The 13,367-nt window shown below is 44.0% G+C and overlaps 1 pseudogene; it reads right to left on the bottom strand.

The window, feature by feature from the left end:
• Window positions 1-10,772: 10,772 nt before the first annotated feature.
• Window positions 10,773-12,048, bottom strand: LOC117064393 (annotated as a pseudogene).
• Between the last annotated feature and the right edge of the window lie 1,319 nt (window positions 12,049-13,367).

Raw genomic sequence — 13,367 nt, 5'->3', positions numbered from 1 at the left:
TCCCTGACAATCAATGAGGTTGAGCATGGTGAATCTGCGATTTGGTCAGAGCTCAGCGGGGCTCGTGTTTCTCTGCTCCACTCAGCGTCAGCTGGGGCTGCTTGAAGGCTTGGTCACTAGAATCATCCGAAGCCTCCTTCATCCATATTTCTGGAGACTGATGCTCATAACTTGGGACTGTTAGCTAGAACACCTATACACAGCATCTTCCTGTTACCTGGGCTCCCTCACAACATGGCTGGATGTTAAATTCAAGTTTCCTGTAGGGGGAGAAAGTGGAAAAGAGAGGGGATGACTGGGAGGAGTGGCTCATACCTGTAATATCGCACTTTGGGAGGCCAAGGCAGTAAGATCTATTGAGCCCAGGAGTTCGAGGCTGCAGTAAGCTATGACTGCACCACTGCATGTTAGCCTGGGTAACAGAGCCAGACTCTGTCTCTAAATAAAAAAAATTAAATTAGACCAGGCACAATGCTCATGCCTATAATCGCAGCACATTGGAAGGCTGAGGCTGAAGGATTGCTTGAGCTCAGGAATTCAAGACCAGCCTGGGCAATACAGTGAGACTCCAGCTCTATGAAAAATAAAAATAAAAATTAGTCAGGAATGGTGGCATGTGCCTGTAGTTCTAGCTACTCTGGAGACTTAGGCAAGAGGATTGCTTGAGCCTAGAATTCAAGATTACAGTAAGTTATGATCGTACCATGGCACCCCAGCCTGGGCAACAGAGTGAGATCTTGTCTCTAGAAACAGTTAATTAATTAATTTAACAGGGAGAAAGAGAGAAAATTAGTGGCAGCCACACTGGGTTTTATGACCTAGCCTCAGAAGTCACACATCATCAGTTCTGCCTCATGCTATCCACATGGTCACAAAGTCCTGTCGGCCACTGAGTGGAGAAATTATAAGGCTCTAGAAGAGATGGGAAATATCATTGTTATATTTTGGGAAACTAAACTCTACCACAGGTGATAATTTTTTAGACTCTGAAGGATGAATTTTTTTCCAAGTGAAGAGTGGAATGTTTACACAAAGAAGATGAAAATAACTGAGTAGATAGAAATGTATAGCACATTACCTGACAATGAAAAAAATTGAAATCATAGGGAAAATAATTAAAATACACTAATTCAGAATATTTTTATTAATGTGAGAAGGATAAAAATAAAATAAAATTTCTATACCATCACTGATCATTTATTATATGCCAGGCACTGTGAAAAGTATTCCTATTTAATTCTCACAATAATCCTAACTAGAAGATTTTTATATCTCCATTTTATGGATGAAGGAACTGAGTTTCTGAAAATTTAAAATATTTATGTAGCTAGTAAGAGGATCCCATGCAAACTCTGTCTAGTTCCAAAGCTCATGGTCTTAATGACAGTGCTAGTCTGGAAACAGAAAAGAAGAACTAAATCTAAGCAAAAAACCTGGAACTGTTGTATTAACTAAGAGACCACCAGCGATGAGTGGATAAACCCCCAAATCTCAGTAGAGTAATATAACCAAGGTTTATTTTTGTTCATGTAAATTCTGAATGTTTCTGATCAACAGTATTGTTTAATATATGCAATTAATCTTCCTAACCTACTCAATATGATAGCTTAGCCTAGCCTACCTTCTATGCTCAAAACAGTTACATTCACCTACAGTTGGGCAAAATAATCTAATACAAAGCCTACTTTATTATTGAATACCTCATGTAATTTATTAAATGCAGTACTAAAAAGTAAACAAAATATGGTTATATGGATACTCAAAGTACAGTATAACTTTCACACCACTGTAAAGTCAAAAAGTCATTAGTTAAGCCATCATAAGCTGGGAACCGTCTGTAATCAGGTCTTGAGTGTGGAGTGCTCATGAATGGGATTAGTGTCCTTATAAAAAGAAACAGAGTGAGAATCTTTCTGTCCACCATGTGAGAATACATCAAGAAGTCATTAGTCTTCAAACCAGGAAGAAGGTCCTCAAGAGGAACTGAATCAGCCAGTACCTTGATCTTAGACTTTCCAACTTCCATGACTATGAGAAATAAATGTTGGTTAGGCCACTCCGTCTATGGTATTTGTTATAGCACCCTGAAACGAGTAAGAGGCTAAAACCAGTATCACTTTAATAATGAAAGTAGAGTACCAACTCCTCAAATGAGCTTTCCCTTAGCACGGAGGAAGTTTGTACCTTTCACTTAATTTGTGTTTACAAACCTGCTATTTGGGGTAGAGATAGGTACAGAAGAAACAAGGTCAAGGAGTTCTTCAAAACCTCAAGTAGACTCCTCTAAGAGCAGAAAAATCCAAATACAGAAACTGAAATATAATGCATTCACACCATCCATTGCTCAAGTACAAATTCATTTGTTATGTGCTTCCTTTGGGATTTTTCTCTTCCAATAGCTAGGCAGGAGAGAAAAATCTAATTAATCTTAAAAGTTCCAATGTGCTTTGCAGCATGGAAGAGGTCACGAAGAATACCAAAATTTTTCAGCAATCACTTCAAACTTAGATAGAAAATTAAGTTGATTTTGTCAACTTCAGATACAAAGGCATAGAAATAATCCCAATTCTAGTCATCTCTTGTGTTTTGTTTTTTACATTTTCTACCAGAGTTAGCTACAATAGGAAAAAAAAAAAAATAGAAGCAATGCAAATATTCCACAATGGGAGAATAGTTTGGTAAATTACAGCAAATTAAATCATCATCATAACTAACAACTATTAAGAGCTTATTTTGTGACAGGCACTGTGCTAGGCAATTTTGATGTATTACCTCATTCAATCATCACGATAATCTCCATTTCACATGTAACTAAATTTGAGACACAAAGGTACTTCGTAAATTCCCTGAGACCATAGAACTAATAAGTAGGAGTCTGAATATAAACTCAGGACTCCGGTGTCCTTCTTTTTGAGCACTACATGATGTTACTCTGCGGTCAGACATGTCCCCTCTCAGAAGGGAATTAATAGTCTCCAGGAGAGTTAGATGTGTAAATAAACATAACTATAATACCTTATACTAAGTGCAATGACAGAAGTACAGTATCTAAGAAATCTTCCCAAATAAAGTAATATATGCATTACATTTTGAGGATCAGATTGGAGACAAGGAGGAAAGAGTAAGCGAGGGCATTCCCAACAGAAGAAAAACAGTGTGCAATGGTCCAGGGGAAGCCTTCGGGGATGTGATTGATAGCTTGCAGCCAGTGACACTGTGTGGGAATATTCCAGAAGGTTGTGGCTGAGGGTGAGGCTAGAGATGGAGGCCTAATCACAAGTTCTCTGCCCCCTGGCTAAAAGATCTTGGGGAGACCCAGAGCCAGACTTGAAGGGTTGAAAAGGTTCATGTTAGAAAGATGCATTTCAGAACCGTGGATGAGTGGCTCAGAGGGGACAAAGCGGATGCAAAGAGATGTGTTAAGAAGTTATGGCAACAGTGCAGGTGAGAGATGATAATGGCTCAAATACAGCAAGGGAATATAGGCAGGACATGGTTAGCTCAAAAGGTGTTGAGGAAGTGAGATAGGTTAGACATGGGAAATAATCGCCTGTGTGAGGAAGGCTCTATCTAAATGGCCTTCCAAGGCGCGGCCTCAGATGACAGCACTGATAGTTAGGATCTCTGGTTGAAATAGTGGAAACAGAGGAAGGGACCTGAGGCTGATCTGTCAGCGTAAGTGTCTGTAGGACATGCAGGAATAGACGCTTGGGAAGGCCTGGGGCCTTTAGAGGTGGTAGCACACTTTAGCACTCACAGACCATCAGTAGGCAGCTTTTCGGGAACAATCCTAGGAAAGCTCGACCGCCTTTTATCTAAACAAATGAACTTAAAGTACACCTGAAAACCCCAGATGTTATGCATACAACAAACATAACAAGACTCTAAAAGGTGATGAAACGAAGGCAAACTGACAAGGGCCTGGAACCGTGAGGATCACACTGTGACAAGTTCCCTGGGTTTTCTTTTTGCCTCAGTCATCCCAGACATGGTGCCAGAGAAGCCAGCAATGGAAAAACAGTAACAGGTGCAGACTAAAAACACCCCCAGGAGAAGCTACTGCTTCTAGTCAAAGAACAAGGAAAGGTATGGCTGGGAGTGGTGGCTCATGCCTGTAATTCCAGCACTTTGAGAGGCCGAGGAGGGTGGATCATTTCAGGTCAAGAGTTTGAGACTAGCCTGGCCAACATGGTGAAACCCCGTCTCTACTAAAAGTACAAAAATTAGCTGGGCGTGTGGTGGCACACACCTGTAATCCCAGCAACTCAGGAGGCTGAGGCAGGACAGTCACTTGAACCTGGATGGTGGAGGTTACAGTGAGGCGAGATCATGCCACTGTACTCCCAGCCTGGGCAACAGAGCAAAACTCCATCTCAAAAAAAAAGAAAAGAAAAAAGAACAAGGAAATGTACAACATAGCAAGACAGAAAACTTTTGGACAATAGCCACTCTACCCCAGTAGTCACGCACCACAGAAAAATAGAGCCACACCTCCTCCTCCATCATCGAAGGCCAGGAGGGGATCCTGGAATTCCACCTTCTCCTAGTGGTAACAATCACACCTCACTCTATCTCCTCCATCCCATTATTAGGAAAGATGATTGAGTGGGGAGCCAATATTCTTACCCACGCCAGCAAAGTGAAACCTCCTTCTTGGTGTCAATGGAGACCATATGGGGATCTTGGGCTCCCACTTCCACCCAGAGGTAATAAGGCATTCCTCCTCCTCCCTAGCTTATCAAAAGGGTTTGGGAGGCCAGAAATCTCACCACCATCTAGTGGTAAGCACCCCTCAAACAGTGTCAGTGGAGGCCGCATGGGGAGCAATAGTGAGACGTTCCTCTCCTTCCCAGCCACAGTGGTTGTCAGCTGAGGTCTACAAGGAGCCTGCAATCCACCTCCACCCAGTAGTAATGGGGGTCCTGCCCCTGGAGGCATAAAGGAAACTAAGTGGGGAAACTAGATTTTCACCCCCACCTGGCAGTAACAAGGTGGTGCACTTCTTTCCCGGCAGCACATGTCAGAGGAAGCCTGCTAAACAGAAGATTTAAGTAAGAACTACAGTCTCACGATGTAATACCCAAAATAGCCAGGGTAAAATACAAAATCACTTATCACATCTAGAACCAGGAAAATCTCATATTAAATAAGAAAAGACAGTCCACAGATGCCATCACTAAGCTAATAATTTTGGAATTGTCTGATAAAGATTTTAAAGCAATTGTCTGATAAAGATTTTAAAGCAGCCATCATAAAAAGGCTTCAATGAACAATTATGAAAACTGTCTTGAAACAAATGAAAAAAGAGAAAATCTGAGCAAATAGAAGATGTAAAGAAGAACCAAATATAAATTTTATAACTAAAATATACAAAAAAAAAAAATCTCAATAGATGAGCATCACAGCAGAAGGGAAAGGACAGAGAAAAGAATCAGTGAACTTGAGGCTAGAACAACAGAAATTGGCCAGGCACTGTGGCTCACACCTGTAATCACGACACTTTGAGAGGCCAAGGCAGGCCAATCACTTGAAGTCAGGAGTTCAAGACCAGACTGGCCAACATGGCAAAAACCTGTCTCTACTAAAAATACAAAAATTAGCCAGGCATGGTGGTGCACACCTGTAGTCCCAGCTGCTCAGAAAGCTGAGGCAGGAGAATAGAAATTACTCAATCTGAACAACAGAAAAAAAAAAAAAAAAAAAACTAACTAAAAAAAAAAAAGAACAAACTCAGGAACTTATACGACTATAACAAAGAAATCAAACACGCATGTCATTTGAGTCCCAGAAGGAGACGAGAAAGAAGGTGGGCTAAAAAAGTATTAAAATATACTAAAAATTTCCCAAGTGTGGTGAAAGACACAACTTAAAGAAAGAAGAAGCTATGTGAATTCTAAACAGAATAAACCTAAAAAAATCCATGTCAGGACACATATTAGTTAATCTTGTAAAAACTAAAGGTGGCCGGGCATGGTGGCTCATGCCTGTAATCCCAGCACTCTGGGAGGCCAAGGCAGGTGGATCATTGGAGGTCAGGAGTTCAAGACCAGCCTGGGCAACATGGTGAAACTCCATCTCCACCAAAAAATACAAAAATTAGCCAGGCGTGGTGCCACATGCCTATAGTCCCCAGCTACTCAGGAGGCTGAGGCAGGAGAATAGCTCGAACCCAGGAGGCAGAAATAGAAGTGAGCCGAGATTGTGCCACTGCATTCCAGCCTGGGCAACAGAGCGAGACTCTGTCTCAAATAAAATAAATACATACCTACGTACATACATACATACAAAAAGTAAATAAATAAATCTTGAAATCAATGAGAGAGAGACAACTAAACGGCAGATATTGGCAAAGAGGGGTTTAAAAAATTACCCAACTATATGCAAGGACATTATGGAGTGGAAAAAAGTCAGTCTCAAGAGGTCACATACCATAAAATTCCATTTATACAACATTCTCAAAATGACAAATTATAGAGATGGAGAACAGATTAGTTGTAGCTGGGGGTTAGGAATGGTGAAGGGAAGAGGAAATGATTATAAAGAGGTAGCATGAGGAAGATCTTTGTGGTGATAGAGTAGTGCTATATCTTGATTGCGGTGGTGGTCATATAAATCTACACCTGTGACAGAATGGCATGGAACTATGCATTACTTATATAGTACCAATGTCAATTTGCTGGCTTTGATATTGTACTATAGTTATACAAGATGTAACTGATTTGCTTTCCAGGAAACTGATTTGCTTTCCAGGAAACTGATTTGCTTTCTAGGCTCACCAGGGCGAGTATTAAAGGACCAGTGAGTAGGCAAGGCTAGGAGCAAAACTGCAAATTTATTTTTTGGTCAGCCAGCTTTGTGGAGGAGGGGTGAGGTCCGTCGGTCTCTGGCAGGGGAGGCCAAGGGAGTCGCCCGGTGGAGCTCTCGGGGGAGGTTCCTAATGCAGTCCCGACAGGAGTGGGGGCTGAGGAAGTTTGCTCCTAGCTCCCGCCGGGAGTGGCTTTTATGTCCTGGGCCTGGGAGTGGGAGGGCAGTGGGCAGGACATAGGCGGGTCGGGGCGGGCGGTAGGCGTGGCTAGGCAGGTTCCGGTTTTTCTCCTTCGGAGGTCGGGTTGCGCCTGCGCAGTCCACCTGTGTCTTTCCCGGGCGCGGGAAAGTTGACGGTGAAGAACCCGGAACTGCGCCATCTTGCCTCCGTTCGTCCAAACAGTAACCACTGGATAAAGAGGACCCAGGGCCTCTCTGTACCATCTTTGCAAGTTCCAGAAAATCTACAATTATTTCCAAATAAAAAGTTTTAAAATTTTCATGAAACTACATATACACACCCATGCATATACACACATACAAAGAGACAGAGAGAAAAAAAATTGCATATAGAAATGGGTCACCAGATCATATTTTGCTTTTGTACATTTTTCACTTTACTATACAAATATGCTTTACTACAGAAATGTCTGTGTTTATTAAAACTTACTGCACTTGACCGGGCGCGGTGGCTCAAGCCTGTAATCCCAGCACTTTGGGAGGCCGAGACGGGTGGATCGCGAGGTCAGGAGATCAAGACCAACCTAGCTAACACGGCGAAACCCCGTCTCTACTAAAAAATACAAAAAACTAGCCGGGCGAGTTGGCGGGCGCCTGTAGTCCCAGCTACTTGGGAGGCTGAGGCAGGAGAATGGCGTAAACCCGGGAGGCGGAGCTTGCAGTGAGCTGAGATCCGGCCACTGCACTCCAGCCTGGGCGACAGAGCGAGACTCCGTCTCAAAAAAAAAAAACAAAAAACTTACTGCACTTCAACAAAATAATGGAACTATACTCTTCCAATTCTACATGGAAGGAGCTAGACATTTTTCATTTGCCACAACTTGCTCTTCGCAGACCTTGTTTGTATCCTTGGCTCCACTTTTTTCTAACTCAATTACCTTCTCAGAGCCTCAGTTTCCTCATCTTAAATGGAGCTAAGAATGCATGCCTCCCGCATTACTTTTATTAGTAGTAAAATTCTTCTTGGCCAGGTGTGGTGGCTCACACTTGTAATCACAGCGCTTTGGGAAGCTGAGGTGGGAGGACTGCCTCAGCCCAGGATTCTAACCTGCCTGGGCAACAGGATTCTAACTCCATCTCTGCAAAACAATTTTTCAAAAAAATTAGCTGGGTATGGTGGTGTGTGCCTGCAGTTCCAGCTACTCTGGAGGCTGAGGCAGAAGGATCACTTGAGCCCCAGAGATTCAGGCTGCAGTGAGCTGTGAAGGCACTACTGCACTCTAGCCTGCATGACACAGTGAGACTTTGTCTCAAAAAAAAATAAAATAAAATGTCTTATTGTATAAAATGATATAGATTCAAATCGCTAAACCAGAATTTATGGAATAGCGAAATGTTACCTGATTTGAGGGACCCCTATATATTCTCAGTATTTAAAAAGTGCCTAGAAACACTGGAAAGCTAATACCCAGGAACTACAAACAGTAGGAAACTGAGGCATTAGCAATGAAAAATGAAAGGAGGAGATATGAGAGAGATCTTGATGATTAATTGAATGTCAGGAATAAAAGTGAGGGAGAAAAAAGTAAGAATGACACACAGATTTCTGGGTTGGGGTAAAATAGTTGCCCATTGTGAAGATAAGTCAAACAAGTGGGCCATTTGAGGGCAAATATAACAAGCCCACCTGGGGACATGTCTAACTTTATGAGTCTGGATATGCAGATGAAGAGCTAGAAGAGAGCCTTGCGGGAGAGACGTTGATCTGAGGGTTACTGGCATGCCAGTCAAAGCTGTACCGTGAGTGAGGCATCCAGGAAGAATACAGAGTGAAAAGTGCAGAGGACAAGAGCAGCACCTGGAAGAAAACTGAAACACACCATGGGCAGGAGAAGAGGTTCCTGAAAAGGCAACTCAAAAAGAGCAGCCAGAAAGGAAGGAGACAATTGGGAAGGAGCGATGTCAGGAAAGCCAAAGGAAGAAAGAGCAATGTGGCCACGGAACCAATGTCGCAGAGGGCTCGAGTAAGACGGGATGCAAAGCTCCACAGGATTTGACTTTTGGAGGTCAGTGGTGTGGGGCAGCAGACAGGTGACAGCAGGTTGGGTAGTGAATGGAAAAAGAGCAAGCAAAGCCAATGAATGCAGAGGGTTCTCTTTAGAGTGGTGGTTCTCAAAGTGGGTTCCCAACCGTCAGCATCACCTAGGAACTTGTTAGAAATGCATGTTCTTGGCCGGGTGCGGTGGCTCACGCCTGTAATCCCAGCACTTTGGGAGGCCGAGGTGGGCGGATCACGAGGTCAGGAGATCGAGACCATCCTGGCTAACATGGTGAAACCTCGTCTCTACTAAAAATGCAAAAAAATTAACCAGGCGTGGTGGTGGGCGCCTGTAGTCCCAGCTACTCGGGAGGCTGAGGCAGGAGAATGGCATGAACCCGGGAGGCAGAGCTTGTGGTGAGCCGAGATCGCACCACTGCACTCCAGCCTGGGCCACAGAGCAGACTCCATCTCCAAAAAAAAAAAAAAAATGCACATTCTTGGATCCGACCCCAACCTACCAAATCAGAAACTCTGAGGATGAGGCTCAGGAATGTGTGCTTTAATAAGTTCTGTAGCTGATTCTGATGTACACCAAAGGCTGAGACATACAGATCTAGACAAAGAAAGAGAAGCAACTGTTGGGAGGAAAAGGAGGATAGTCAAAGGAGGGTTTTGTGTTCTAAAATGGAGGAAATTTTGGTGTTTTTTTTTTTTTTTTTTTGAGACGGAGTCTTGCTCTGTCGCCCAGGCTGGAGTGCAGTGGCCGGATCTCAGCTCACTGCAAGCTCCGCCTCCCGGGTTCACACCATTCTCCTGCCTCAGCCTCCCGAGTAGCTGGGACTACAGGCGCCCACCACCTCGCCCGGCTAGTTTTTTGTATTTTTAGTAGAGACGGGGTTTCACCGTGTTAGCCAGGATGGTCTTGATCTCCTGACCTCGTGATCCGCCCGTCTCGGCCTCCCAAAGTGCTGGGATTACAGGCTTGAGCCACCGCGCCCAGCCTGAAATTTTGGTTTTTTAGCTAGAAATTACTCTTTATTGATTAAATCACCAGAAATTCTCAGCACAAGATTTAACATCTTAATGACCACCAAGACCTGGGCTCCAGGGCTCTTTCTGCCTCTTCCAGTCCTTAATGGGGTTTAGAGGCAGAGACGTCATTAACAGAGACCAAGTCAGATGATTGCAGGTCCTCCTTCCCCAGTCTTTAAACAAGCTGCTCAATTCTTGTCCAGAGCAGGAAAGAGCCAATACTTAAAAAAAATCTAATAAAGAATTTGACATTGCATTATAAGATCTCCCATAACAACTTAGATTTATCAGTGGTATTGGTCCAAACTCATTTGCTTCAGATCTAAATTTTTTTCATTGTGCAATCTACTTTTGTGTGTGTATGCAATTTTAATAAATAATCTCACTCCCTGTGCAGAAATTAATCAACCCAATGCAAAAAAACATCCCTCAAACTGGAATAGCCTCATCTTACTTTGGAAAGAGAAAACAAGTTTTTCTGCTCCTCTTCTACCCAGGAGATGAACAAATATCCCCACAAAGTTCAAAATAATACTTCTGGCCTTGGAATGCACACACAGGCAGCTTTTGATGGGATAATTCAGATCACCTAGAAAGGGCAGCTGCAACCACTATGCAGGTAGCCTTCTTTGGGAATTTCTTAAATCAGCTCCTGAGAATTGTCCGTGATTGTTTACAAAGGCCCTAAGCTCTAAACAACTTGTGCCATTTCATTTCATGAGCTAGGCTCTGAGGATGCCTTGGAATGTGCAGGAGCAAGAACAGCAGCAGTGGCCCCCCGAAGTAGGACCTCAATAATTCAAGGCTTTTCAATGATCCAGGCTGTCTGGTTTCCCTTTTCCACAATGACAACAATCCATGCTTGGTGACCCTCTCTGTACTTGGAAGATCTGATTTCAGAACAAAAGTGAGCCACCTGTTCTCTTGGAAGACAAATCAGTAATCCTCCTGAGGTTTCAGCTGAGGTTAATTGAAGAAGCCCAAACTGCCCAATGGCCTTGCTGATGGCAGCCATCTTGGCAATGACTGGCAGATTACAAATGACAAAGGACACATCATTTCTTTGTTGCTTCACGAGGTTCTGAGAGTGTCCTAGAATGCCAAAGCCTGTGATATCTGTGGCCACATGGGCATTAAATTTGTGCATTAATCCAGCAGCAGTTCAGTTAATGGTAGCCATACTGAGCTTGGCTTCCTGATAGGTGAGCTCTACTTCTTCTCTGAGGATCACACCTGATTCCATCTTTCAGTATTATCCAGCTATTGGTGGGCATTGACAGCAACTTGGGTTCCTAAGGGTTTGGTTAACACCAGCACATCCCCAACAGCAGCATTATTAGGCATTATGAATGCACTTGGCCGAAATACCACAGTGGCAACTCCACCAATGATAAGCCAAGAGCTGACCACCATTTGTCCACCTGTCACTGCATTTCCTCCCTCCTCGGTAGCACCGGAAAGCCTTTGATCATGAGTGGCATTATCTTTTCGTGTTCCTCCTCACTCATACTCTGGCTAAGGCTGAGTAACGTCAACATGTTGTCACACTCAGTAATGCCCATGGCCTAGAGGTCACTCAGCATGCTGGCACAAGCTATGCACCCCATCATGTAGGGATCCTCCACCAAGGGGTAAAAGAAGTCCATGGTCTGCACCAGTGACAGGCCCCCATGCCTCAGCAAGATGACGCAAGAGGCTATCCCAATGTCCAGGACTGGAAGGGCTGGGCCAGGGTCCGCCCCCTCTGGCAGGGGTGCTTCCTGGGCAGCCTTGGCCCAGCTGGGTGTGGGCCGTGTCACTCTGGACAGGAGTTTGGGCAGTGCCTCCTGCGAGACCTTGCAGCCTCAGCCTTTCCTGCCAGAGAAGCCCGTCAGTCGCCAGCCCAGGCTGAGACCCCACAACTGGGGCTGAAAGGGCCAGTAGCTCAAGAAGGCCCAGCCCAGAGACAAAGCCGCCGGACCTGAGACTTCCGCCGCCGCCATGGCCACCATCACGGGGCTTCCGCCATCGCGCCTGCTGGAAAGGCCTGAGGAGAGGGGAGAAGAGGAGAGGGGAGAAGAGGAGAGGGCCCTTTTGGTTTCCACTCAAGTTAATATGAAGTAACAGTAAAATATCTCCCACAGAGATTCTCCCAGGCACCATCCTGGACACCCTACTCGCCCACGCCACCCCTCCCTGGCCTTCCTCCAAAATGGGAGAGGTTTTTAACATACTTGCATGGTACAAAGAGCCAGTATTTGAAAAGACTAGATCTACAGAAAAGAGGAGATAAGTGTTGGAGCCAACTTTTGGGAAACCCAGAAATCGATGTTGAGTATTTTGAGATATAAAGTCATAGGAACAGCCTAGGAATTATGTCCCAGCCTCTGTACCCGCCTGTTTATGAGGCAAAGCAAGGATGACAGGATATTCCTGTTCTGACATGTCTGCTTCTAATATTTCAACCACTGCCTCCTCCAAGAATCTCTGTATTTTTGTTTACTGTGTGACTAATATCTTAAAACACTGAGGAGCATTTCGTGTTATCTGACCTTTGAAGGCTAGGCAGGCCCATTGCAGGTTAACAGTTCACCTAGCCTGGGTCCCAGGGTTATTTGGAGCATGTGCTGAACTCCTATCTATTCAGGTGCCAGAGAATAGGGATTGAATTTCATGCTGGTGACTATGTGGGCTCCAATGCCTGAGCCAGGGAGGCCAGGAAGGGCAGTGCCCCCAGGCCAAGGGTACATGAGAAGGGGATGTCTGGGGCTTTTTCCAGACAAGGTAGGTAGGAGACACTTATCCAGCAGCTTCAGCAAAAACAATATTCCACATTCTAGGGTGATTCAAATGTCAAACACAGACAAAATTTTAATGGAGGAAAAAAAAGAGGTTTGTCTGGTAGGAAAAAAAAAAAAAAAGGTTGCCGGTTATGAGTATGACAGCCACCATTGGTAATGTTTATTTTGTTTTTCCTCTGGTCTAGCTGGTCCGCAAAGACCTGGCGCACCCAGGCAAGAGACAGTTGCAAAACAAGTGTCTGTACAAGAGACCTACAAGGAGTCTCAAAGATTTTTAACTTTCATTAACCCCAATTTTGATTTTCTTTTTCTTAAAAACATGGTGCTAAATCTTTGTGGTCAAAGCCTTAGGTTGACAGCCTTTAATAAAGAAGTCCAAACTCTGGAAAAACAAAAATAAACAGAACTACGCAACAAATACCGTTCTCCTTTGAAAACTGCTTTTGAAGGCCCAAGAGAGTACTATTAACATCACAGGAAAAGCTAGGCAATTAATTTACATTCTAAGGGCTTTTAGAATGTCTCCCAGA

Source organism: Trachypithecus francoisi, unplaced genomic scaffold (genome assembly GCF_009764315.1).
Source record: "Trachypithecus francoisi isolate TF-2019V2 unplaced genomic scaffold, Tfra_2.0 Lachesis_group2, whole genome shotgun sequence".
Taxonomy (NCBI): Eukaryota; Metazoa; Chordata; class Mammalia; order Primates; family Cercopithecidae; genus Trachypithecus; species Trachypithecus francoisi.
Note: the sequence above shows the minus strand (reverse complement) of the source record. Positions and strands in the feature narration are given on the sequence as shown.